This window comes from Aptenodytes forsteri, unplaced genomic scaffold, assembly GCF_000699145.1.
Source record: "Aptenodytes forsteri isolate BGI_AS27 unplaced genomic scaffold, ASM69914v1 Scaffold166, whole genome shotgun sequence".
Classification (NCBI taxonomy): domain Eukaryota; kingdom Metazoa; phylum Chordata; class Aves; order Sphenisciformes; family Spheniscidae; genus Aptenodytes; species Aptenodytes forsteri.
The window spans coordinates 8,299,740-8,326,919 of NW_008796110.1; the positions used below are offsets into that span (position 1 = coordinate 8,299,740).

Below are 27,180 nucleotides of genomic sequence, written 5' to 3' on the forward strand. Positions count from 1 at the left end.
AAGAAGCCAGTATAAAGAAAAGACATTCAGTTATGAGAAAGGAATAGCAACTACTAGAGGAAAAATACTTGAATATAATGAATCAAAAAATGGAACGAAAAGTTAGAAATTCATTAAAAAGCAGACAGAAAGTTAGAAAACTTTCTTTTTCTCCATGAAATGTAGGGAATAAATACACAAAATCCAGTGAAATTTTTAAAGCCTGTTTCTATTATATACAGCACCATTCAACAGTTTTCCTGTTTTAGTCATTTTAATGATATGAAAACAAAACACAAAGCAATGCAATGCAATTATTTCCTATGCAGCTATTTATATGTAGTATGTGCAAAGCTGAGAACAAAATGCATCCCTATCTAAAATATCAAATCCCTTTACTTTTATTAAGAATAGTATTAAAATTCAAGGAATTTGTCTGTCTACTTCATACAGGGTTTCAACTTCATTATAAAGATCATTATCATTAAGAATTTCTGAAGGGTTAATAAAGCTTACAGCTGCTTACTTTACAGCTAGAAGTACTGTATGGCAAGCAGTTAAAGACAAAACTATAGCAACCAACAGATCGACTGGACTTTGTAAATCTTATAATTAATTTACTACTAATGTTATCACCCCTTTAAAAACTTCTAGCAAATGTGCTCTTGCTATAGTAGAAATACTTTTTACCTCAGCAAAGACAGACAGGATAGAGAAAAGTTGAAAGGAATGTAACTCAGAAGATGGGAAGCACAAAGACAGTTCAAGGGTGGCATTCTCCTTTGAATTATATACATTGTGATTTTTTTTATTTATATTATATAACCTAGGGGATTGTTAGCTATTCATTTCAATATTTACTCCACATACCCCGATTTTCTCTCCAAGCCAGTAACATCCCAAAGCCAGTAAGTTTTGTCACATACACAGCCTGCATTTAAAGGTACTGATTTTTTTCCATCTCCCTTTTTTTTTTTTTTTTTAATTTCATTGACTATTTCCCTGCTCCCTGGTTTTATTAGAAGAAGTAAACAGATTTTCAAATTTTACCTCTCTATACTATTCATTATTTTATATACCACTTACCAGGTCACCTCTTTTTTCTCCACTCTCACTAGTGATCTTTTTAATCTCTATTCACATGAAATCATTTTCATGCCTCCAATCATTTTCAGTGGCCTTTTCTGGACCTCTTCTGTTCCTGCAATATTTTTCCGAGATGAAGTAACCAGACTACACAGACTACTCAAACTGAAGGCATAACATCACTTTATTTAAATGCATTCTAATGCTTGTGGGAATATTCTCCAAGACCACTCAAAATACCACTTTTTTTTTTCTTTTTTGACATGACAATATATATTGCACAAACATTTTATGTGAACAGAACAAAATAACACCTATGTGTCATTACTCGGTAGAAAAATTTCAAATGTGTAATGAGAAGAAGTCCAAGTTCCCTCTCAGCATGCGTTGCCATTTTGCACCACCCATTGTTAATTGCCTACTGTGCTGAAAACTGATCATTAATGCAACTTTTTGTTTATGTATTCCATAGCACTCTGTAAACCAGGCAGGTAACATAACCTCTTCTCCTAATTATAAAATTTTCTTTTCAAATCTGAAGGATGTAAGATCAACCAGTTGTCCTTGTTTTACGGAAATGTCATGTAGACTGAAAGACTGGAGGAGCACAGGAATCATTTACAGAAAACACACCAGATTTCCGCAATCATGTTTTTTCAAGCTTTTTAATTTGTAAGAATTAACCACACTTTAAACAAATTTACTACTAAAATAAGGCTTGAATTTGTTTATTCAATGCAGTAATTTCCACTGTTTTGCTCAGTTCTCTATCTCATTACTTATATATTTATTTTGAAGGTGTACACATTGCCTTGGTCAGTTTTGTCCACTGTTATGAAAATGAGGATGAAGAAACTAATCCATATTATCAATTAAAAAAAAAAAACAACAAAAAAACCCAAAAAGCCAAAACAACAAAACCATCAACCACAACAAAAAAACCTTCAAGCTGAAAACCACACCTATTAACATCTGTGCCACCAGAGATTCCTCTGAATGTTTTTTGTTCCAGAAATTACATCCCCATCTACCCTTTCCTTAGACAGAAGACTTGCAAAGCAGGACATTCTAGACAGATAACAGCACGTCCTTCCATTTGATTGACAACTTTTCCATAAACAGTAAGTTTGAGCTTAAAACTTTAGCCCTGATAGAAGGAACAGCTGTAAAACATGAAATTTAATCACATGAACCCATCAGAAAACGGAGATGTCCCACACAGTGCAATCAATAGTCCCATGTAGAACACTCTTTGTACATGTACAGCTGATCATACAGCAACTCTGTGTTGCAATGTAGTGGGAGATTTTTTTGCAAGCCTAATGAACAAGTGTTTTTCATTTCAGGTGACTGGGGAGATTAATTCAACTATGGCCCATGAATGACTTCATCAGCTACACAGAAATTAAGTCTTCATTCTTCACATGGCTAATCTCACATGTTCCTTTACTTGGTCCCCAAAATAATACAAAACCCAGGAAGAGATGTGCTCACAGTAAAAAAAGTGTGATGTGCATTCCCAATAGGATTCCTTCTGAAGAAGAGACTCGAATTTTAAGATCAGTGTAACTTTATAGAATATACTTAGGGTGGATTACCCTGGATCAGGCAGCCAGCACTCAAGGTCAGTGCAATAAGCAAAAAGTTTTCTAGGAACTTACTTCAGCATGCTTTTGTCAACTAATAACAGCAAATAAACTAAATAAAGCATTGATTCACATACTAAAACATTCACTGGATTACACATACTAGGACTGTGCACACTTAAAACAGATATGGGATTGGAAATTAATTTTTCATATACATTTGGCTAGGGTTCTGGTATTAGCATGTTGTATCTTACCAAGTATCTTTCCAATTATGGCTATGTATCATTCTGGTTTTAGTCTAGGAGGTTCCTGGAGTGTGTGGAATAAAGTTTTCTCGATATATATATTTTCTATACATATGAATCCAAAATTATCTTTTACTAGTGTGCAAAATGTTGCAATAACACAAATGCCACCAGACTGTCACTTTCAGGAACAAATAGGTCACAGAGAAGTTTGTTTCTCACATTTTTGCAGTTGTTCTCCTAACAATGTACAATTTAAATAGACAGCATTTACTGAAGGACGTTACAGAAACTCTTAAATTAAAACTTCTTACATTAATTAAAAGTCATGGAAGACGCACCAAAGAGACAAAAAACACACTGAAATGCTGGAAAATGCTCTGGAACAGTGCAAAATTTCACAAAACAAAGCAGGGCAAAATTTAGAGAAGGTGCCTAAGATGAGCATGAATAGAAACATGTGGTCCAGAGCCTTATTTTTAAAGCACCCTAACTGCAGCTGAGAAAAAGGAATGCAGCAAAAGATCTGTGATAGCTTTGTAAGAAGAAAACTCAGAATAGTTGTACCCTAAGTAATGATGAGTTCAGAGGTAAAGGGAAGAAGAGAAATGAGAGAGCAACTGCAGCAGCAGGTACAGCCCAGGACAGTTTCTGTGAATGCAGGCTGTGCACGAAAGGGACTGGAGAGGAATGAGACGTCGAGGGAAGATGTGAGAAAGTAGAAACATGAGACTAGAAAGCAAGCAAATATGCATAGTGGGACAGCTGCAGGATTGAGAGGTACTGCACAAAACCGTGCCAGTGGCAACGGGACTATCTTTAGCAAGCCCAGGCAGATAGCAATACTTTTTTTTCACATTCCGTATTTCTAAGGTTTTCTGTTCCTAAGGTACAGAAAGCAAAACAAATTTGTTTTCTAAATGGAAAGCTTGCATCCTACAGAAGCTAATGCAAATTGCCAGAAGCAAGCCGGACAAATGAGAAACTCCAGCCCAGGGAAAGAGACAGCAGAGTAATGCTCGAGTTTCCAGTTGGGAGCCAGATAAAAGTAGTAGAAGGATGAAAGAGAACAGAACTTAGAACAGCGTGTTTCTCAGGTACAGCAAACAAGAAATGAGGAGGAGGCAGGAAGAAAAAGCAATCAGTGAGGAGCTGAAGACAGCAACGTAGAAATGGCTACGGAAAACAAAGGGCAGTTAACAAAATTATTTGAAGAGATGACATATAATACAGATTATTATTATTATTATTATTATTATTATTATTAATTGTTATTGTTGTTGTTGATGTTGTTGTTATTTATTTGTTTGCCGCAGGAGAAAAGCAAAGCATTAGGCCAGTAAAAGGAACCGGTATTTCCGTAAGAAAAAGCAATTAGGGCTTGCGTAAGGGCTCCCTTACTGTCCTACCTTCTTATCCCAAGTTCCAGTAATATTTACATTACGTGATCTCAAACAGCTATACAAGGCAAAATCCTGCTCACAACATTCAGACAAGAAGCCCTACTCAGATTCTGGTTTCATGAAACATCTTACCTGACTGAGCAGAATTTGGTTGTATACACCTGTAGCAGCTACGCTTCCTCTCTTCAAAATGCACTTCGTTAAGGACTTCACACTTGTCTTTTCCCAAAAAGAAACTGATGAGTTTGAGTTCAGAAGATGGAATACTGATAAACTCCTTCCTTTTTGAAATCATTCTTATTTTATTGGTTTTGATTACTTGATACTGAGAGATACTCATATGAGCACACTTTTGAAGAAGAAAGTACTAATTAGAACAGCTATATTAGCAAAGACTAAGCGTTTTCTTAGTAATGAAATACAAACCATTTCCCTAGTTAGAAATGACCAACTGCTTCACTTTTCTTCTGTAAATACAATGACTACTTTTGACTGTGTGAAGTACCTCTCATTTAGAAGAACATTATAAAGCCATTCTTAGTCTAGTGATTTCAGCCCACTTCTTGATTTGACAAAACCAGGTATTTTTGCTTCTGCAGAGCTGAGGACAGACTATCGAGATTCATATAGTTATTTCCATGTGGTGACAGTGCCCTGCAGTGCTCTTAAGATCTCAGCTGGCTGGAATCAGGGCTTCTACTCCGGGCAGTTGTTATTCTAGGAGCTGGACCTTTTGCATCCAACCACACTTCACGAGGCAGATGGAGGCTACATCCCACGGTGTAGCAGTTCGAGCATCTACCTCAAAATGGCAGTGGTCACCTCTGTTTATGAATCCAACAATCTACAGATTACAGTGATGTTAAGATGATCATGTTCTTTCTGCCTTTCTCTTCTTTCAACTTCATTACAAGATTACTCTTCATTCCACTGGCATTAAAACAAAACCACCTTTATCAAGAAAATATGCGCAATCCCGCATAATCGAAAAAATTTTACTGTCATATTGTAGGAAAGAATCAAAAGTTTTCCTCATAGTAATTTTACCCCAAACTTGCCTCACTGATTTTCAGTAAGATCTATTATTACATAAGAAAGCATTATATATTCATCATGTAAGAAAATAACTAAATCGACAACTGTAATACTTCCATCCAGAGGGGACAGTATATACAGAAATGTTATAACAAGTATTTTAATTTTACTCAGCAATCTAACTTACAGTTAATTAACTGATTTATAGTCTCAATTGTTTTTATTTCTAAATTCTCTTCTTTCTTTTCTACATGTATTTTATACCACTTCTTAATAACAGATGACATGAAATCATTCTAGCAAGAATTGCCTATAATGGCTATCATGACACAATACTGTGCAAGTGACAGCAGTAAATACAAGATATACCTTAATTTCTTAAAGCTAAAATGAGTATTTTAAGTTTTTTTAACCATTAAAAAACTGATTAAAGTGGCACTGATTAAGTGACCTCAGAAGAGCTATGCAGTTTCAGGTGAGGCACACTGGCAGGAGGGCGCCGAGCCTGAGGAGGTCCACCCCACCACCGCTCCCACCAGGTTGTGGCATGGGTTCAGCTCAAGGCACTGCACTTTGTAGGGAGGGAGGTGAGAGAAATTTCAGCAATACAAACCAAGCAGCTAGCACAAATGATGAGGCAAAAACCTATCTATGCTCCAGAGCAAAGCTTCTTAGCTTCAAACTTTTTGTGTCTGTACATGACTGAAAACAGAAGGACTACGGAGTTTAGGAGCTGTGCAACAACCCACAGCCAGAACAAATAAAGATAATCACCTAGCAATAGGAAAAAAAGATTTGTTTTCTCCAAGAAATACCATGGACTATTTCACCAAAAATCCTATTAGGGTACATAGCGTAAAAATATTCACATCGCCTCCTGTTAGATAAGCAGAAGCTTTAGACAGACACACAGTGACAGTCAACACATTTATGGAGAGTGATGGAGCTGCAAGTGTGATGTAGGAGCTGGCAAGTTTTCCAGGCTTGGCACACCAGATGAGAGGGTTTACCTTTTTGACCGGGGCTCTCCTACAGTGAAGCAACACAGAGTATCTTGTACAACTTGGCTAATGCAATAAGCTGACAAATAACTACAGGGTCCCAACGTGTAAAGGGATTTCCCTTTGCTGTTATCTACTTTCACCATTCCCACGTGTTTGAACAATGTAATTCCTCATTTTTTGTTATCTTACTTTTCATATTAATCTCTACATTATTAAGCATCAATAAGAACGAACCAGAAGCAATGAAATTTGACATAAAATCTTTTAACTGACATTAAGGTGTGCCACATTCGTGTATGGCTTATTTCCAAATAACTTTTCATACAGGTGAAATTTAAAAAGAGAGAGCTGAGAGTATACGACCAAATGGTCTGGGCATTACTCTGATGCTTTTTTCCCTTGAAAATTCAAATGATCCCTGCAGGCAACCGACAACTGCTAGATCTGTGGAATGTGCTCTTTGAACTGTACAAAAGCCTTCAGCCTTTCGTGCATTGCTGCAAACAAAAACTGCCAAGTGTAATTATTTCTCAAATTTAATGTTACGGAAGTGTTGCATCATTTTTTTCACAGCTCTGAGAACAGCTGTAGAAAAATAAAATTTACAGGAGTATTTCCCCACAGAAGTTATACACTGCATTTATCACCTTTTGTAAACAACTGATACAAATGAACACCAGTCAAATCTCAAAGAGTGCCACCCTTTCTTTGGTGCTCTTACAATTATATTTCTATGGAAAGAATCAAAGGAGTAAGTGGAAGGAGTCCTCCCAAGAACGGTTTTTCATCCTTTAGCCTTTTTAAAAGAAAAAAAAACCCACCACTTGTATCAGAAGCACCAAACAGCGCTGAGGGAACAACAGAAGCTTGAAAATTCATAGTTCACTTCCCACTTTTTTTCTTAACCTGCACTGCTGTATCCAGCGTTCCTACAAACATCCACATACTGAAAGGTAACTTGGTAGATATATTACAAAATACAAGCACAGCAGTCTAGATGATCTTTTAGGCATCTGTAGTTCTAATAAGAACTGCCTTGTTTTTGAACACAGATGTATTCAACTTGTTGAACTGAAAGCATTCGAACTTTACTCATTGAATACAGACATACTCAGTAATACGACTTCTATTACTGACTTCAGCTGTATCTGAGATTTTTAAGCTGAAGACATTGAGGTGAAACCAACTGCCCTTAAATAAAGGTTTCCACATCTGAAATAAACGTTACCCAACCATGAAGACATCAACATTCAAAACAGTAATTTTTGTTTGGATTGCGAAAGTGCCTTGCTTTAGAGAGCAAGTTAGTTCCAGTGTAAACTTCATTACAATTCAGACATGAGGTGGAGCACTGTCTACACGCCAACTAATTCCCAAAGCAGACCTAAGCTCCTAGGTCTTGTCCAGGATCCCTCGCCCACACCCACACGTTAAGTTAGCCACAATATCCTGTTCCAAAGCAAGAGGAGAAGGGACCTGCAAACAGCCCTATTCAAAGAGACCAAGCTCTGCCTTCCAGACTCTCCTCCTCAGCCCAAGCAGATTCAGTCATAGCCCATGAACGCCTCTGAAGATTCAAGCTGTGAAATAGTCCAGATGCACGTACCCTCCGAATGCAATCCTTAACTGATACCAAATGAAGGCGAGCCACCGCATGGCAAAAAAAAAAAAACAAAAACAAAACAACAAATGAAATACGGGATCCAGAAGGAGATCAAAGGAAAAGGAGCCTGACTCTTTAGCTTGATCATGTGGACAGGATGGACCAGGTGAAGGCATTTAATATGCTTACAGCTCCTTCAGATTCAGTGAGGGACAAGAATTAGAATAAAACCCTCTGTCTAGCATCTCCAGTTGGTTGCTACATCTATAGGGAGTCCTCAAGTCAGCGGAAGCAATGAAATTTTTTTCAAGTACATAAGGAGGCTAAATACTTGAATCACCTTGCTTGTACCACATTTTTACTTTAGCCATACTTAAGCTGCACGGGCAAAAAGACATTCTGAATCATGTCCTCTGGCACAAAGAACAACAGAATCTGGACCAGAGTAAGTTAGACACAGCACCTCCAAGCTGCTAAAGGGCTATGCAAAGCAAAGGAAATTAAAAGCCAGTGCCCCAAAGAGATGTTCCCACAAAAGAGCTGGGAAACTAAGCCATTTAACTCATGCATTAAGAAAAAAATAAAAAGGATATGCTGCAAAGGCACCAAGGAAGATCAAATTCTTATGCTATTCAAATGTATTTTGTGCCACTGCTCAAAGCGAAGCAGCACACAGCATCATATTGTACTGCTACTTTTTTTTAATAGAACCATATTGTCATATTTTAGGCAAACTTCTGCATTCAGAATGACAACAGGACTGTCATGCAAACAGGCAAGATGCGATCAAGGCATGGGTCACTGACAGGCAGCAGCCCCCCTCTCACTGAGCTCCTGCAAGTGACAGGACACATCCACTTTTCAGCTGCAGCAAGATGCAGCTCCTCAGCAGCAACTTGCAGCAGTGCGAGATGAACGTGCTGTAAGCCACTGATTCACCAAGGAAGTCAGTCAGTGGTACGCTGTGTCATATGCTATCATGTGTTATCACTGAGTTTCTACAGATGTTATAAAAGGGGTGCCCTAAACTGTTAACACTTTACTTTCATTTTAGAACTCTAAGAGAGACAAAGAGTACTGCTTCGGGACAGGCAACACCCCACTGAACACCTTGCCATCCCCTGGATCCTATTTGCTTGTTTGCATCAAACATGGACATGTTTGCTATTTTAAAAATAGAATATATCTTCTTTTTTATTTTTTTTTAACTGTCTTTGTGGTAAGTGAATCTTGGTCAAGCTTCAGTGTTAACATGGCTTATACAAACACCGAAGAGCAGACCACAGAAATGCCAGTGATGAACATAATGACATTAAGAAGGATGTGGTCTCCAAGTTCATGGTAAATCAAGCCAATGCAAGCAAAACTTGTAATGGAGAAAGTGCAATGAATTTTGAATTAAAGTGTGCAGTGGCACTGTTTCTCCTTGTTGATCTTTTCAGCAGGACTGCAAAAAGCAAAATAGTAAGTATGTTCATGGGTTTTTAAAAGCATTCCGTGTAAAAAGCTACAAAATGTAAAGTACACTCATAACATCATGAGTGAGAAGATTGCACTCTGGGAGGCACAAGAGCTAGGCAGTTGCTGTTGCAAAAGAGACACACTTGTTCGTTTTAAAAAGTTACAAAATAAGCTGAAAAATGCAAAAATCTGGCATCAAAGCAGATGCTTACAAACGCTACAAAATAAACAAAAGCATACTCTTTTTTTATCAGTTTCTAACATCTGTAAAAAAACTAAAATTAAAAAAATCATTAATTTACCTTTGATATTGTTAAGCTTTTTTCAAGTAAATGAAGTGGAACATCTCTTAAGTCTTACTACTCATTTACCAATAAGGCGAGCAAATGTCAGGATTTACAAGAGCAAAATCAGTAGAAAAGTTTGTTGAAAATAATCTTAAAATAGGCATGATAAATTCAATTGTTGTGAAGAAAAGCACTTTACTAGTGATTTGCATAGGAGTAGTGATGCCTCATTTTCAAGATGTAACAAGCTTGTTTCCAGCTTTCTTAAACATATCACAGCTGAGGCCACTCTAGATACCCAGATGCCACAAAGGTAGAAAGTGTTTACACCTGAAGATGCTTCCATATATTGTTTATGTGGGAAGTGTAAGAAAGGCATGTGGAAAGCAAACATGGGATAATCTGTTCTTCATGAAGGTTTCCCCAAACTTCTTAGAAATCTGCCTAATACCAGTCATTCCTCTCTTGACACAAAAATTTCAAACCTGTGGATCCACATGGAAGCATTAGTGTAATGTTGTCTATCTTTTGCACTTCCTAAAGCATGAGTGATTAAAAGAAATCTGACAAAAAAATCTGTTCTTGGGTAGAGGGTTTTAATGCCAAACTTTAGCCTAAGGCACATTTCAAAGCCCAAATGTTAATCCTTGGGGGAGGGGGGGAGGGTTTATGATGGTTTCTCAATTAGAACATTTGTGCTGCAAGTGTCTGTAATCTCCTAACAAGAGTATTTTCTTTCCTCAAATTCTGGGATTCCTGTAAGTAAATAAAAATAACCCAATGGGTAGCCCATAGCTTTGGTACCGCACTGGGTAAAGGCTAGCAGACATAGTTCTGATTGAAGTGAGTTAACATTTTAATACCGTAAACAACAATAACCAGAGAGAACTCCCAACTTTTACTATGAGCTATGATAAAAGAATTCACTAATGGTCTCTGCATTCCAGATTTCAAGTCTTGTATCGTCTTTCTGAATTTTTCTTAAAGAAAAACGTCAACAAAGCCCACTAGAAGCTGGCCAAATGAGCAACGTATCTCAGCCAGAGGGCAGTTAACTATAAAATCAAAGAATAAATGAACCACCAAGACTAACGGTTTCTGGAAGGGGCCCTCCACCTAGAATAAGAAAATGGAAACCAGTCACAAATTTACAAAATGCCTTTAGACATCAGATCCCCCATAATGAACCAGTTAGTTCAAAAGGAAATCTCCCCTCCCCTGCTCGTTTTTTATCTTATCCTACAAGTCCCTCCCAGTCCAAGTGTATTTCTCTTCTGCGGGCTGTCAAGGTTGTCAAGAAGAGGGCCATGTGTTTTGCAGAAGAATGGCCAAAGTTGAGAAGATTCATGGATTAAAGAGAATTTAAGGTCAGAAAGGACCATTAGATCATCAAGTCTGACTTCTTACAGTATCACAGAATATAAAATTTCAGGCAGTTACCTTATTATTGAGCCCAAACACTTATAGTTGATTAAAGAATAAATTCTGTTTTAGCTAAAACAATTGTTTCATGTCATGCTTTTTCTGCACTAGATTAAAGAGCTCTTTAGAGCACCAGATATTTTCTCTCTGTGAAGGTATGCTGTAATTAAGTAACTTCTCAAACATATTTTTGATAAGGTAAACAGACTGATCTCCTTAAATATTTCACTGCAAGGCAATTTTCAAGCTCTTAAATCACTTTCATAATTGTTTCTGGCACCATCTCTAATTTTCCAAAAGGTTTTTTTGTTTTAGATGTGGCCACAAGAACCATAAGCTGAAATTAGTCTGTTTACCAATGCAGTATAAAAAGATAAATTCACATCTTTGCTGACATTTGGTTGCCTGTACATCCAGCACAGTTCTTTCTCTGTTGCACAGCATACTGTGTTTTCTCTCCTCAGAAAAAAAGATCATATGAATGAGGTTTTTTGTGACAAAGCAGTGTGCAAGCAAGTATCAGCAGAACTTGGCAATAACAAGGAACCTTAACTATCTGGTCATCTTTTTGGAGAGGAGACAGCAGGACACAGGCTATCCAGAAATGTGTTGGCAACCATTTTTCAGTACAGAAACTAAGGAAAACACTCAAAACAAAAAATGTTTTAGATTCTACTTCAACCTTCAACTCACTGGAAACGTGAAAATTGAGGGCAGCTTGGTTGAAAGAAACCATAACATGAGAGAACTCCCATTTCTAAGGAAGGGAAGGACAAGGGAGAATAGGAGAATAAAGCCAATGGAGATTACAGAAGAGGACTTGGATAAATGAATTGGTGGCCAAGATCCTGCGAAAGGTAACTCGAAGGGAAGAAAAAAGAGTTCAAGAGAGCTGGCAGTTCCATAAATGACATTTAAGGCCTAAGAGCAAACTAAGTCAATGTTGGAAAAGGCTAAATCATAAACTCTTCAAGGACCTGCAACTTAAGAAGAGTACAGATCCATGAACACAAGTATGCAAGAGAGAAAAACATGACAATACAGGGAGAAAGTCAGAAGGGCAAAAACAGAAAGTGAAATATAACTTCCAAAAAAATTGAATTAGTAGCAAGAAAGCATTTTTTACATTCCTTAATAGCAGTAGGAAAATTCAAGAAAGAGTTGATTAGGCTATTTGCCGAAGATACAAAGACAAATATATTTTGCTTAGTCTTTGATATCAAAGACAAGTACAATCTGATAGCTAAAACTAGTGACAAAAGGGATAAAAAATTAAGAGTAGAACAGGGAAAACAGATGAAAAGACACTTCAGTAAGTTAGATGCTGTCAGATCAGCTGAGCCTAATCCAGCTCATACTTAGGATAGGTAAGAACATGATGTTGACTTGTGCTGTGAAGCCAGCTGAAGAATGCCAAACTCCAATGCCACCAATGCCTCACTGCACTGAAATTTTGCTAACCTGTCATTTATAGCTACTTAAAACCAAATCAGTGAAATTATAAGAGTTTAAAATAATCTTTATTTTTGAAATGTACTTTTAACTCAAATCAATCCAGTGACTAAGGTTTCTACCCCTTATTCCCACAAACAGCTGCATTGCCTCAATAGGTAGGACGGTTAACTGCAGTGCAAGGGACTCTAAGAGAATTAATTGAAATTCTTTCACAGCCATTAGCAATTTTTCAAAACTTTTAGAGAATGGATGAAGTTCCAGACCAATGCGAAGGGAAAAATCCAGTGCCTGTCTTAAAAAGGTGAAAAAAGAGGAGGTTAAGGAATGACAGATTTGTCCAATTAGTTTCAGTTCCTGGAATATTCTTGAGAAAAACAAGACCAACAGGATTTTTTTTTCTTTTTTACAACAAGAAAATAAATACCTGCCAATATAGTTTTGTCATGAGCAAAATCTGGCAAGCCAATTAAATTTCTCCTTCAATAGAAAAATAGTTTGTGAATGGGAAAGAAGCAGTGGATGACATATAAAAAGAAGTGGATGACTCATAAAAAGCAGCTAAGGAAACAAAGACTGAATTAAACTATTTTAAGGCAAACACAAAACGTGTTCAAAAATTTGATGTAGAGACTAGTAATAAAAGAAGGACATTATGAATGGGGCTGAACAGGGGTCCATCCTGGTCTGGTGCACTGGGTGTTTTCTTTCATAACTTGGACGGTGAAATGGTCATCCATATAGAAACTGTACTTTTAAAATTCTCAGATGATGCTAAGTTTGAGAGAGAGAAAGACAGGAAAACATTGGTCCTTCTTTCATGGAGTTTACCAAAAGTAGTAGGAAATTACATTTAATTAAAGATGTACACACATAAAAGTACATTTTCATAATTTTGAAGAGTTATTAAGAACCATGAGTCAGTTCTGAAGCAGTTGAACTCACAGTTACATCAAACGCAGTTTAAAACCCATAATCATTTGATTGGATGGCATCAACACGTAGCAACAATAGCTCAATCTGTGCACTGCACTTAGACCTATGTTTTGAAGTATATCCCATTTTCTTCTTAACCGTCTTTCTCCACCAGACTTTTCTCAGCTCTGCATTGATACATAACAGAGGGCCACAGACATAGTCTGGAAGATGTCAGACACTCAGTTCTGACCATCCCACCCTTTGAACGCATTGTACTACCAACTGTTGGTGATTCTTGGTCATAACTGCTGGGACAGAGTGAGCCAGCACTACCACCGGTATTAGAATACTAATGGCATAACTGACAGCATATTTCAGCTTGCTGGGATATTATCAGTGAACTTTCTGGGGGCATGTGGCCATGTGGAAGACACCTCGCTCATCCCACCTACATAGCTGAATACAGGCTGTACACTGTCTGCCCAGTCACAAAGGCTTCACGTCACCCTCACCCTCAACTCCTGTTCCTGTAGATGCCACTCTTCTACCTCAACTGGCAAGCTGATTTTTTGTCTAGGCAGCATGATCAGCGAGGAGCTGCTATCAAGGGGCCTGTCAACTCATGCACCTCATGTTGCGCAGACAACACTTCGGCAGGTATGTCACCACGGAAAAGCAGGGCTGCTCTGCTGACGTTCTCCCTGCCAGAATGCAGTACCCATGCCGTAGGACCATCCCAGAGATAATTTAGTGTATTCCCCGTGGGACCGCCGGACGCTGCCCAGATGGCTGTCAGGAGTGCTGCGCAAGAGCAGCCTGCAACAGCAGATACAACTACCATAATTGTGCTATATTAACCAAGCAACATCAATGCTGTATTAGAGGCCCATGAGAAAAATGTGAGTTTGGACTGATGGACTGATTCCTACTTATTTGAGGCTGCATAGAATACGGTGAATGAATGGTGGCAATTTGCTTTTCGTGCACTAAGAAGTGTATGTGTTTGGGTAATAAAGTAACAAATAGAAAATATACTTTTCAGGAATATACCTACAATTACGGAAGTATAGAAACTTCAGAAAAATATGTTATGTAAATACACTTTAGTGAAGAATTTAGACAAGGCATCTCAGAAGACAAAAATAAATACATAAATTGATTTAATTTACAAAAGATAAGCTATTGAGACCTAGATATGTAATATTCATTATTCCTTAATATTTGAGGTAAAATATCAGCAAAACTAAAAAATGAAACGAAACGGCTTCCTATTTTCTTGCATATTAAATTAAAGATGTCTTGACCTTCTAAGATGAAATTGCTTCCCTGCATTTCCAAGATCTGATTCTAACCTGATTATCTATTTGATCTTCTTTATCAGATCATACAGAACATGCAGAAGAAGAAAAGAACCATTTCCCAATGCATTGGCTGTCACGGTATTAAAAAATACTGCTTCTGGATTTCATATCCAGCTATTTCCTAGACACCTTCCATTGTTCTGTCCATCTTTGATGCATAGGTAGTGTGGTCAAGTGAATGCTGCTACTGAAACCTAGAATTTTGCATTTCTCAAGTGCAGCCCAAACGTTGCATCTATAGGGGTTTTTTGCATTTAATTTCCTAGGTTCCTTTTAGGGCAAAAAAAGGAAAAAGTCCTTAAGGCAATATAAGCACTTAATCCAACTCAAATACTAAAGAGGACATAACCTTTTAAATCATCTTAAATATTTACGATGCCATAAGCTCTTAAACTTCCTGGAATACTTAGCCTTCCTTAAAACCTCACAGTACTCCAAGTCCCTAGAGCAACATAAGCACCTAAACTGCTTCAAATCCTTCCAAAGGACACAACCTTTAAACCAACATTCAGGGTCTAATTTTTAGAAATATTTTTGTTTCTTCAGGCACAGTTCTGCCTGGTTTTGTCCACAAATCAGGTAGCTATTTAAGCACTATTCACATGCTTCCCTTGACACAATACTTTCATCTCATGGAAGACGTGTGCATGGAAAAGACCTAAAGCACCCTGCCGCACCAGGAAAGTCAATGCAAGTAATGGAAATGATTCCCTTGGTGCTAAACCTGGCCAGCACTCAGCTTCACAGAAAGAGAAGTAACAGAAACACAAGACAGTCACCAAAGCCTTCACAGCACCTTGTTCGTACCTTTAAGCAATGCCTGATGATGAATCAAGCCAAGTTCGTAATACTTCACCATCAACTTATGGTAGCAATCAAGAAATCACAAAATTTGACATCTGCAACAGCAGCAGCAAATGTGATCTCTGGGTGGGAACCCAACAGCAAGTATTAAAAATAGAGCCAGTGTACAAGTCACATTTAAGAAGCGTTCAGTTAACATGTACACAACCACACACTGCTTCAGGACTTTAATTCTTCAGGATGGTGTCACCCCCCATTCATTTTCTAGCCTGATTTATCTTTTTAACAACCGTGTGGTGAACTTAAGTCACTCTGTTTCCTTCCTCCATAAGCCTTTCAGATAGGTCTGGACTAAGCAGAAAAACCTTTCAGAGTAAAGCAATCTTACACATACTAACTTGAAAGGTAAAGGTATTTCTCCTTCCAGAATTTCCTGGTTCAGGCTTTCAGTGTTTCCTATGGCCTAGGAAGGGAATTGTCCATGTTCCACTCCAAAGGATATCTCATTTTTTCTTCCAAGAGTGAGTGGAGCGTTAAGTGAAACATTAGTGTTATAGATGCTCTCGAGCAGTTAAGAAAAGTTATCAACATTTGGGGTTTTTTTAGTTTTGAAATTCACATGACAGGTAGTAAATGGTAGGTCAGAGTCATGTTGCTCCTTCTTAGGATGTAAATAAAGGTAAAGCATCTTCAGAGCACACTTAAAAAGTCACATTTATCAGACTTTTGCAAAAGCAAAGTCACTGAATATATGCATCTGCAATTTTTTAAAACTTATTTTTACATGAATCATAAGCCATGCCAATAAAAGTGCTGTTATCCATCAATGAATGAAAAACTTGAAATATACAACTTAACATTAAAAAATTTACCATATGTTGATGTTTCAACATGTTAAAAATCTGAATGTTTGGAAGCTATATGGCAATGGCTTAACAGTTTTGAAGAGTCTGTGTTTATGGTGAGCCCTGTGAGCAATTACGACATTGTGCAAAACATTATAAAGTCCATTTTATCAGCTTTTCCATTTTCTTTGTACCTTTACCCTCTGACCAATGAAATCAGTCGATGCTCAAATATTTGACTACCTCACCCTATAGTGGTTGGTCTAACACCACTGAGAGTTAATGGGCAATTCATAACTAATGCCTCCTGTCATTCACCTGGTCTGTTTTCCCTAAATTGCCACCAACTCTTCTTTTTCTCCTTTTCCTTGACCTCTTTTATATATATTTACAAACTGCCTATTTGTTACATCCCATGATACTCAGTTTCACCTATGAGCACAGAACAGGTACAAACTTTTAATCTATTTGAGTCAGTGTCACTGTTTAAAAAATTATGCAAAAACATGTATAATTTTAAATTATGAAACAGCAAGCTGCAGTGGATACAAATGTTGGCTTTTGAGTAATTCCTAAACACAGTATTTGGGTTTTTACCTTTGGCACTTCAGAAGTATCATCTTACTGTTTCACAGCATGCTACCGAAGTAACTATCTACTGACTCAATTTCAAGAACACGGGACCGGGTAAGTCACTAACTCAGTGCTATACGTAGTGTCATGGAAACAAAATATTGGCTGATGGACCAAAAGCAAAGACTTTGATAAATAAGAGCTCATAAATCATGGTTAAGTGTCCAATGAAGAACTACAGATAACAGCATATAGCAATTTCATTTACAAACACTGATTAGGATAGAAAAACTCTAGAAACGTGCACAAAAAGATTAGAAACCTGGGCACAAAGCAGGGAGACTCTGTTTAGAAAAGCAGACTAAATGCTTCATCTTACACACAATGAGGAGAACAGCATGTACTACAGCCGATGCCCTGTCCAATGAACTACCTCATCAATATTGCTGCTATCAGCAATACTCTTTACTATGTGCCATACTAAATTCAGCATAATATACATGTATGTGTGTGTGTGCGTATATATACACACACACACACAATTTATTACAGTACAGAAGATGATAGAAGATTACGAAGAAAAGACACTCAATTTTTGGCTTTTGATATTAGCTTCCATTTTTTTCCTAACTATTGATAAACAAGCAGTAAGTTTGCTATTGCTTCATTTATCATATAACCATAGAAAAGGGAGCTGAAAAAGACAGCCCTCCACAGGTCATCTAGCTCTCCTCTTTAAGGTATCTGTTTAATGTTTCCCTTAGAAATGTGAATAGAGAAGGTGAGATCAAAAATTCAAAACATCGTCCTTTAAATGACAGTTTTAATGGAAACAGACTAGATAAAAACAACCCCTGCTTCAGTACAGTTTTAAACATACAAAATAAAAATAGCCCACTGGTCATATAAGTACATGTGAATACTGGAAAACATTTTAATTCTGGAAGAGACCTCTACAGTTACAGACTCTAATCCGCTATCTGAGCAAAAAGTGGAAATATTGCATTACTCACAGATAAAAAAGGTGGGCGGTTTTTTACAGACTTTTTTATGACAAGGATCCCCGTGGTCTTATTTAACTAAGAAAATATCTACATTAGGAAATAGTGGAGCCCAACAAGAATGGCCTTGTACACCAGAACAGCTGGAGCCAAGCACTTTACACCCATGCGACGTGCTTCAGGGCACTTTATTTTGTACTACTGCACACTTTTGGTCCATTTTTGGAGTACTTGCCCTTGTCTAGCTTCATCATCAGGAAGGTTCAAAGGGAAGCTATTTTACCCTGATACTTCTGAAGTGCAGTCCTGATTTGAACTAAAATACTAACGGAGATGCTACCGAAGCCTAGTAGTACTAAGATGATAACCATTTTCTGTTCTATGTACAGACCACATTATTTTTTTTGTACAGCAGTTTGTAAAGATTTCTTTTGCTGTGGCAGATTTGTATCTTTTATCTCTTCAGACAACTGAGTATTTCCAGCCATAGGCAGGGACTCAGCTTCATAAGCCAACTCCAGTATAGGAGCAACTCATTTGCAGACAATGAAGAGCTTTGGAATTTAGCTGTAGGGCTTCAAACCAAATTTCTCCAAAGACACAGGAGGTCTCAACTTCAAAATACCCAAAGGTTTCTATTTCATCACAAATTTTAGAGGACTTTACAGTAATGTATGCATGTTAGGGGATTTAGCATGATAAACTTCAACATGCATGCACTAGATTATTGCAAAATCAATTAAAATTAATCTAGAAAAATTTTATCAGTCACTGATTTTTGCAGTTGAAAAAATAGAAGTACATCTTTTACTAACATATGGCTGGGGATTGCTCACAAGAGACTGCACAGTTTCAGATAGTTCATCTGGAGCCCATCTCCCCACATTGAACATTTTCATCAGAAACAAGAACTGAGAGATAATGACCTCTTGGGGGAAGGTTGATGACCTCGATTCTGCTCTCAATAACTGTCTCAGAAATCATTTATCAAATCTTGCAAAAATACAGGTATAAGATGCACCCTGAGAATCAAAATACTATTTAACTGCCCCACTGAAGAGCTCTTTCTCACTAAAAGACCTGATGACAGACCATTTTTTCGCCTGAGCAAAGATACCAGTTAAAACTGTGTTTCTTTCTCTGACAGAGTAAAATTAGGGGAAGGAGGTGGAGAGAAAGGGGATCACATTTTAGTTTTATTCCACTGATGATGCTGCCTGTCACTAAAAGATGAAGGGCTGAAATCCCATCAGTCTGGATTTGCAGATCTGAGGATGAAGAATTAGTATTTTTCTGTTTTTGCAGAAAACTCCTTGATGTATGGCTCCATTATTGAATGGTAACAGCTGCAGTTTAAATTACAAATGAGGTTCTATTAGCATAACCCGTAGTTGGTTTCTATTTAAAAATATGATTTTAGCCAAAATTGTGTCAGCTGAGAACGTACATGTTTTCATTTGTTGCTACAGATAAAGGAGAGAAGCAATTTTATATTTCATTACTGCAAAATACGAGGTCTAGAATAGCAAAAACATTAAAGAATACTTTTAAGATACTATTGATATCTCCTCTGACAAAAGGGACAAGAGGAGAGTGAATGGTCCTTAGCAATGATGCAGAAAAGGCGGCCTTAAATAGGCAGCAGTGCTGATGGGGCAAAAACCAAAGCGTCTGTTACAGTTGTCTCTCCAAACCAATTTTCTAAATAAGATTATTTAAAAAGCCCTAAATTGCATTGTAGAAAAACTGTTTAATTAGCTTTGGTTTCCATCATGGATGTTTTCATCAAAATACACTACACAACAGATGGTTTCTGCTCTTACACTTTGCGACTACAGTGTTTGTGCAACTACTGTCTTGCCCTTGAAAAGCTGTTTGTGTTTAATGTATCTCGTACCGATGGTTTTAACACATATAAATATGCTGGTTTTCTGACATATACATATATCAGCATATCAGAACTCATGAAATTGCTACTCTAAATGGCCAGGTTCCAACTGCACTGTGTTTGCACAGTGTTATTTTCCGTAATATTACACAGCGCTTCAAACTGCAAAACAGCAAGGGACGACAGTATTAATTCCAGGTATCTGAAGTTAACTTTTTCATGCGAAGCAGTCAAAAACGTCGTCTTCACCACGGAGCACAGTCAAGGTCTAGGCACAATCCCCGCACGGCTCAGGGGATGCACATAACCCAATGGCGGAATCCGAAGAGACCCAGCAGCCCAAGCCAACCATCGCTGCAAGCAGCTGGACAATTTTGGATGATTTTGGGGTTGGGATGCTTACACTGGAGTTACTGTCTGCCCGTACCAAGTCAATCCATTTCTCTATGCCTTAACATCTCCGTGTTGAAAATATTGATCATGATACATACGACTGAAGCTTCCTGTATTATCTGTGTGCAGCATAGGCATGGTAACCAACATACAACAAAAAATGCTATTTCCGCATTCAGCCCACCTAATGATTTAAGTAGTCTTAGCAGTAATCCACAGGGGGTTAGGGTGATACTTAATTCATTAATGTTTTCCATAAAGTTCTTTGAAATCCTCAGATGAAATGCATTGTATTATTATTATTATATATGTCATGACTTATGCCCCAAAGGATCTCACCATGCTTTGTTAACTGGATACAACAATCCCTTCATTACCATTCAAATGCTTCTACCTCTGAAGCATAGCACTGCAGCTGTTTACCAACTGGCAGTAATCCTATATAAACATTTACCGATCTTATATGAAGAATATTGTGTTCCATTACAAATGCATGTTTCATACCATTTCCAATTCCTGAACGGCTCAATGCCAGGGAACTGCAACTGCATGCAGGAGGACACCAGAGTCTATAAAACGGTCATTTCAGAGAAAGGTGTCTGCTTAGCTGGCATCCTTATTTAGTCTATCACCCATCTTTCACTCCCTTGTCCTTCAGGAAAGATACCTCAAATTAACTAATACGACTCCATCTCTCACGAAGTAGAAAATGAAGAAAATTGACAGTCAGAATGGGCATAAGGTCCAATTAATTGATGCTGTCAACCAAGTACTTCAGGAATCTAACCATCCAAAATCCACTGGAGACGAGAGCTTATATAGGCTGAAGAAATGAAGACACGCTGGTAAAGTTTTCCTTCCTCTCCTGCCTGCTTTGTGACTAGAGACAAGGTTCATAGCTCATGGGTAGTTTTAGAAAAACTATCAATACATATTCATACTTTCTAAAAATGCCTGCAACAATCAAAACATATTTCCCTTTTTTTCCTATTTGAAACTTCAGGTTGCCTTTAAATTTTGAGTCAGACCAACAACGTGATGGGAATTTTATTCACTACCTACATGGAATGGGATTGACCCCGTGTGGAATTTTCTATTATAAAAAAAACCCTGCTGATTTAGATGCCTGTGCTGTGGGTAACATTTGCTCTGTTCATTTTGTTGCAGTCATTAATGAGTTTCTCTAACGGATACTCCTCAGGTTTCTATACCCAGATTCACTCACTGGACCCAGATATTCTCAGCCTGTTGGATCTACTCAGTTTGAACCCTCTAACAGGGTCAGGACAAAATATCAATCATAAAATAAAATTTATAGTTCAATAAAAATACGCACAGTTCTTCACTACCCAAACATCCTCTGTTTAGTGGCATCTCGGCTGAACTGCCCTTTTCGTTTTCTCAGAACTAGGGTCTTTTTGGTGGATTCTTGTAATAATGCATAAAATGCCATTTAAAACTAAACATTCTTATAGTAGTAAAAGGATAGGAATATTACAAATCCAACTCAAATAAAGCCAGACAATCATGAAAAAAATCAAGCCTATAAAACTTGTATCAACCACACAAAGAGCCAGCTTGTCAGCTTCAGCGAATTTCTGCGTATTTACCAGTGAGAATCTTGGCCAGCAAGTACTGATATGACAGTGTTTCTAAGGGAAATATTTTGTTCATGTTTACAGCACATGGCTTACTGAGATACAAACACCGGTGAATGTTATTTTGTGCAAATATTATATATACAGAGAGAAAGATAAAATACCTAAAAATTATTAACATGAGATTGTTTCCCTTCTCTAAGCACTTTCTTTAGGCCAATTTGCAAGTACTCTTTAAAAAAAAAAAAAATCCCTTCCTCAGGTTGAATGTAGATTCCAGGAGTCAGGTATTCTCTGTAGTTTTACACTGTTACACATGCACTCCGCTACTATGCAATACTTAACTAAATGTACCACTTTCTAAATAACAATGAAAAGATGGAAACAAAATGAAACAACCCAGATACAAAAAGTAATATTCAAAACAAAATTAAAACTGAAAGAAAAATTTGATACACCCCAATGAGGTTAATCAATCAGCCATAAGTGGAAGAATAGAAATACTGCTTACAATAAGCAATCATGCATTTCTCCTACAATGGGACAAGTATAATACTGAGACCATCTTTGAAGCATATTCTACTGTTGTCCACAGTTTCACAACAGTGATGTTAAAAACACATATGAAATAATTCAGGTAAGTCTAGCTGTCCAAGGTAATCGTTCCAACATATGGTAATCAGCCACAAAAAGACAAAGTTACACTAACATTTCTTTGTCCTATGCCTATATCTTAACTAAAAGCAAATAGGAACGTTGTATGTTCCTTCTAATGCCTTTTAGACCTGTTCAACTATTCCATGGCAAGAAAGTACTCCCCACATACGGCCCTTATCCATGAACACTGCAACTGAGGAAGGTGGTATGTTATCATCCTGTGTTAGGCAATGTAGTTGCTGTTACTCACAGACAGCAGTTTAAATTACTGAAGAAATCTACAATACTTCAATACAAATGGGAAATAGCATTTCATCACAATCTCATTTAATAGAACACATTATCAATATCAGCTGATAGTAGAGCCATCTTTTTCAAATTGGAAAGTCATCTAATTACTTGCTTTTAAAAATTAGTTAAAAGCGCATTTTCATCCGTTATATTAGCACCGTATTTTTTCATTCAGTCTTTTCTTGCAAGCAATACTAAAGCAACAATGCTAGAATCTCATGATACATCACTTTTACTATCTTACTAAAAATTAAGTAATGACATGGAGTCAAAACATTTGCATTTCTCAACCTAGAGACAAAAAATAAGAAGAAAAAAATCAAAATCCATTGATATTTCATAGTTAAAATGTCATTTGAAAAGCATTTTTTTAATGGTTACATACAACGTCTAAGCAATATGGAAAATGTCCTTTTAATAAGCTCATATGCATCACCATAACCACAAAGAAATAATTTCAAAAAGAAGTTTACTCATGTGAAAGCAGGACGTTTTTGTCAATGTCAGCGGTAACATTCCTGCCTCTTAAGTCTCGCATTATGTCACATGAGATGGAATTTATCTGTCTTAACATAATAGAAAAGTTAGATGTCTAAATTTGTGCCGGTCACCTTAGGCTTTTATTTTCAGTGACAAGAAACAGGCATCTCCAAACGATGAATCATCTCATCTTAAGACAGACATAAAAAGAGGCTATGGGAATCCTCCCCTGGAAGCCTCCATCTCTCTTCACTGACTAAAGAAGCCTACAGTGACCATCTCAGATTTAGAACACCTACGTTTTTAGATGGCTAATGTCAGGGGAAATTAATCCCACTCTTGACATCCTTCTCAAAGAGTACATGGGAAAAGTAAGCATAAGATGCAGAAAAACACAATTCTCAACAAGCATAAAAATCAAAATACACTGTCCCAGAAAAATTCAAAAAACAAGACCCTTTTGTGAAAATAACAGGGGATCTGTACATTTGAAATGTCATACAGTGTTTGATCTCCAAGCCAGGACAGACTCAGTAATTTCTAGGACCTTAAGAATATACAGAGAATATTTTGAGAATACGCTGACAAAGTAGTATGCCTCTTCTGATTATGAGTAAGCAGCAATTTTCAAAAGCTTATAATCCAGTGCAATAAGGATAGACGTTCAGAGGCATGGCAAAAGGCACATCTTATAACCCATTAAAGCTTCACTCTCAAATTTCAAGTCCTTGCTCAAAAGCAAAGCAGAGTTCCTAGACCTATTTTTAGAGCATTTTTTCCCCCATTTTCAGAAATGATACACCCACCTCACGGAAGCTTTTGAAAAGACATTCAGCCTGTAGCAAAACTGTAGACAGAAAATGTCTGCCAAACTAATCGAAGTTGAAAATCAAGAAAACTGACATTTAAAGAGTGAGTTCCTTTTCCCTAAGTATTTCAAAACACAAGGAAGGCCCTGAATCACACATTCCTAGAAGACAGAAGATTATATTGTGAAGTGTCACTGTACATTTGCCCAGTTTTTTACATGTTTCCATTGGCATCCACTTGAATTACAGACTGTCCCAGAATGGCCATTTCAAGTACCTGAAAACAGAGCTTATAATGAAATTGTTAGGCTGCTTTATAGGTCTCATTGACCTCTGGCAAGACTTCAGGAAGACAGTTATTTCTATTGTGGATTAATGGATCTCTTCTCCAAGGCTTTGTCCCTAGTTTTGTCCTTTTTTTTTCCAAACACAAAATGATACTAAAAATGTATCTTCCTTTCCACGGATCAAGTGAAAAAGGTACTCACTTTAAACATCCAAAATCCCCATCATGTGACTGTCCATATCACGTGAATTATGGTGCTAATTCATAGCTAAAAAGTATTTTCGCAGACTTCAATGTGATTTTCAGTTATATTCACGAGTCTTTAAATATAATTTAACACATTTTAGAAAGCTTGCAACTTCTGCCATCCCTCATCTTTAGCCAAAACTTAACTAAAAGCCTAAACTGAATAGCTAAATACATCAAAATAGGAAAAACAAAACAATAATAATTTAAAAATTAATATATTACAAAATAAAATAGCAGAATCTTGTCTGATTTTGCTTACCTATAAATATTCCCAGAATCATAGAATAGCTGAGGTTGGAAGGGACCTCAGGAGATTGTCTAGTTTAAACCCCTGCTCAAGCAGGGTCAGATGCAGCAGGCTGCTTGTCACCGTGTCCCATTGGGTTTTGAGCATCTCCATGGATGGAGACTCTACAGCCTCTTTCAGCAATCTGCTCCGGTGTTTGACCATCCTCAAGGTAACGAAGTTTTTTATATTATCTTCAAATGGAATTTTCTGTATTCAATTTGTACCCATTGCCTCTCATCCTGTTACTGGGCGCCAGTAAGAAAAGTCTGGCTCTGTCTTCTTTACACCCTCCCATCAGGTATTTAACGGGAGAATGAAATGTTATTCAGTACTTTACTGTTCAGGAGAGGCAAGGATGCTGTGCCTAAATTAGTACAACCGCTAATCATACGATACCACCCAACCCACACATCATGCTTGGTGCTATACAAAATCAGGCTAGCATTTTTAAGATTCAGAAATTATGTATGTATATATGAATTATACAGTATCATGCCTACACTATAGCTTACTATAAGACACCTGCTTACTTGCTAGCCATTTGTGACCATTTCCTGGTTTTGGAGATCTGAATTTTAATTTACAAAGGATATAAAAGACCCTGCACTACCAGTGTGAAACGCACAACAAAACAGTAGTTCCCCATTAGATAATAAGTAAGGGTGCCTCACTCAAGTTCTTCCACTCTTATAAATGGCAGAGCACTGAAAGTATCTACAAGGTCTGAGACTACAGCTCACCAAGCAATTTAAGCTGCAGAAACTAGCACAGCTGCCAAAAGAAGCTATCGTGCACTCCCCCACACTTCTGGCTGCTAACTCCCACCCCCATCGCCCTTTGTACCAGTCACGGCCCTTGGACAGCCATATGGGAGAAGGCTGGGATAAACCCAGCTGAAAACAAAACCATACAAATAATTGCTTATTTCCAGCCAGACTCATTCTCCAAATTTATGAACAGCTACACATGCTGATGGAGAATGACAATATGGGGAGGGGAAAAGAAGTTGGCACTGCTTCTTACACAGACATGCCAGGTTAAAGTGTTCATTGAACACTTAAGCTAAAGCTAAGCCATCAACAGAGAGACACAAGCTACTCACGGAATAATACTGAATTCCCTAGCCATTACTTTTAGGATGAGCTGGATCGGCCTCTGGAGATGCCTGCTTCTCTCCTGCGGGTAAGCAGAATCTAGGATGACTAACTGAGATTTAGCTGCTTAGTTTCTACGTATCTAAATTAACTCAGATCTAGATGAGTAGAAAATGGTAGAAAAACAGGTTTGTGATTCTTACAGCACTTCATTTCCATTAACAATTGCCATTTGGAAAAAAAAAAATTGTAGTATAGCTTACCATCACACAAACATAGGAGGAATACGTATTTTCTGTATGCTCCACAAATTTCTTCCTAAACCATGTTTTACGTCTATAAGCAATACGTTTCAGTGACGTGGTACTGTATTCCTCCCACAGAGCATATAAATCCACAGTAGAAACAGCCACAGCCACAGTTCGGTTAGAAATCACTTACATTTCTTCGGAGTCACTTAGTCACCTTGCTGCGCTGTCGGAAGGGACGGTCTTTTTCTTTTTGCTCAAACTGGTCCTCCTTCCAGAAGTGTCTGTCAACTCTAGGGCAGACAAGGACAAAAGGTCCTTAATTTTCACTTGAAATTATCTAAGGGAAAGGAATACAGTAAGTGCAAGCATCCGTATTGTGTTTTATAGCAAGGTATTACAATCACCTCTTTAAAACACACTTCAGTACGTTTACAGGGCCACATTCTTACACACATGTACTGCACACCCTGGAAGAAATTCCACGTTTTACATCCTTCTTTCTTTGTATGAAACATGTAAAGTAGTCACTACTCCTAAAGTAGTCACCTACTCCACGCCTGAGATTCATAATAACAAGATTGTATTATTTTAAAAAGTCTAAGTGTACAAATTAGAAGATAATTTCCCATTATTGATGATTTATGTTGCACCACCAAGAAATTTTGAATACTTTTGGCAGGGTTCAAGCAGGCAATCACAATTTTCTGAACACAGGTTCACTGGAAACAGTCTTGGTTACCCATTACTGATAAGTATTCTAATGTGAATCTCCTGTTAAACAAAACAGCTCTCTATTGCACTACATCTTAAGCTCAGAAAGTGAGACC

The 27,180-nt window shown here is 37.4% G+C and overlaps 1 protein-coding gene across 2 annotated transcripts in view; it reads right to left on the reverse strand.

The window, feature by feature from the left end:
- The window catches only part of FOXP2 (forkhead box P2), a 380,382-nt gene extending 353,692 nt beyond the window's left edge, over positions 1-26,690 (reverse strand). The window contains exon 1 of one of the 2 annotated variants that reach the window (XM_009286823.2): positions 26,544-26,649. The gene's annotated coding sequence lies outside the window, so the exon portion shown is untranslated. Of the gene's footprint in view, positions 1-26,543 lie in introns of both variants that reach the window. The other variant, XM_009286822.1, reaches the window with a different exon arrangement.
- Positions 26,691-27,180: the final 490 nt, after the last annotated feature.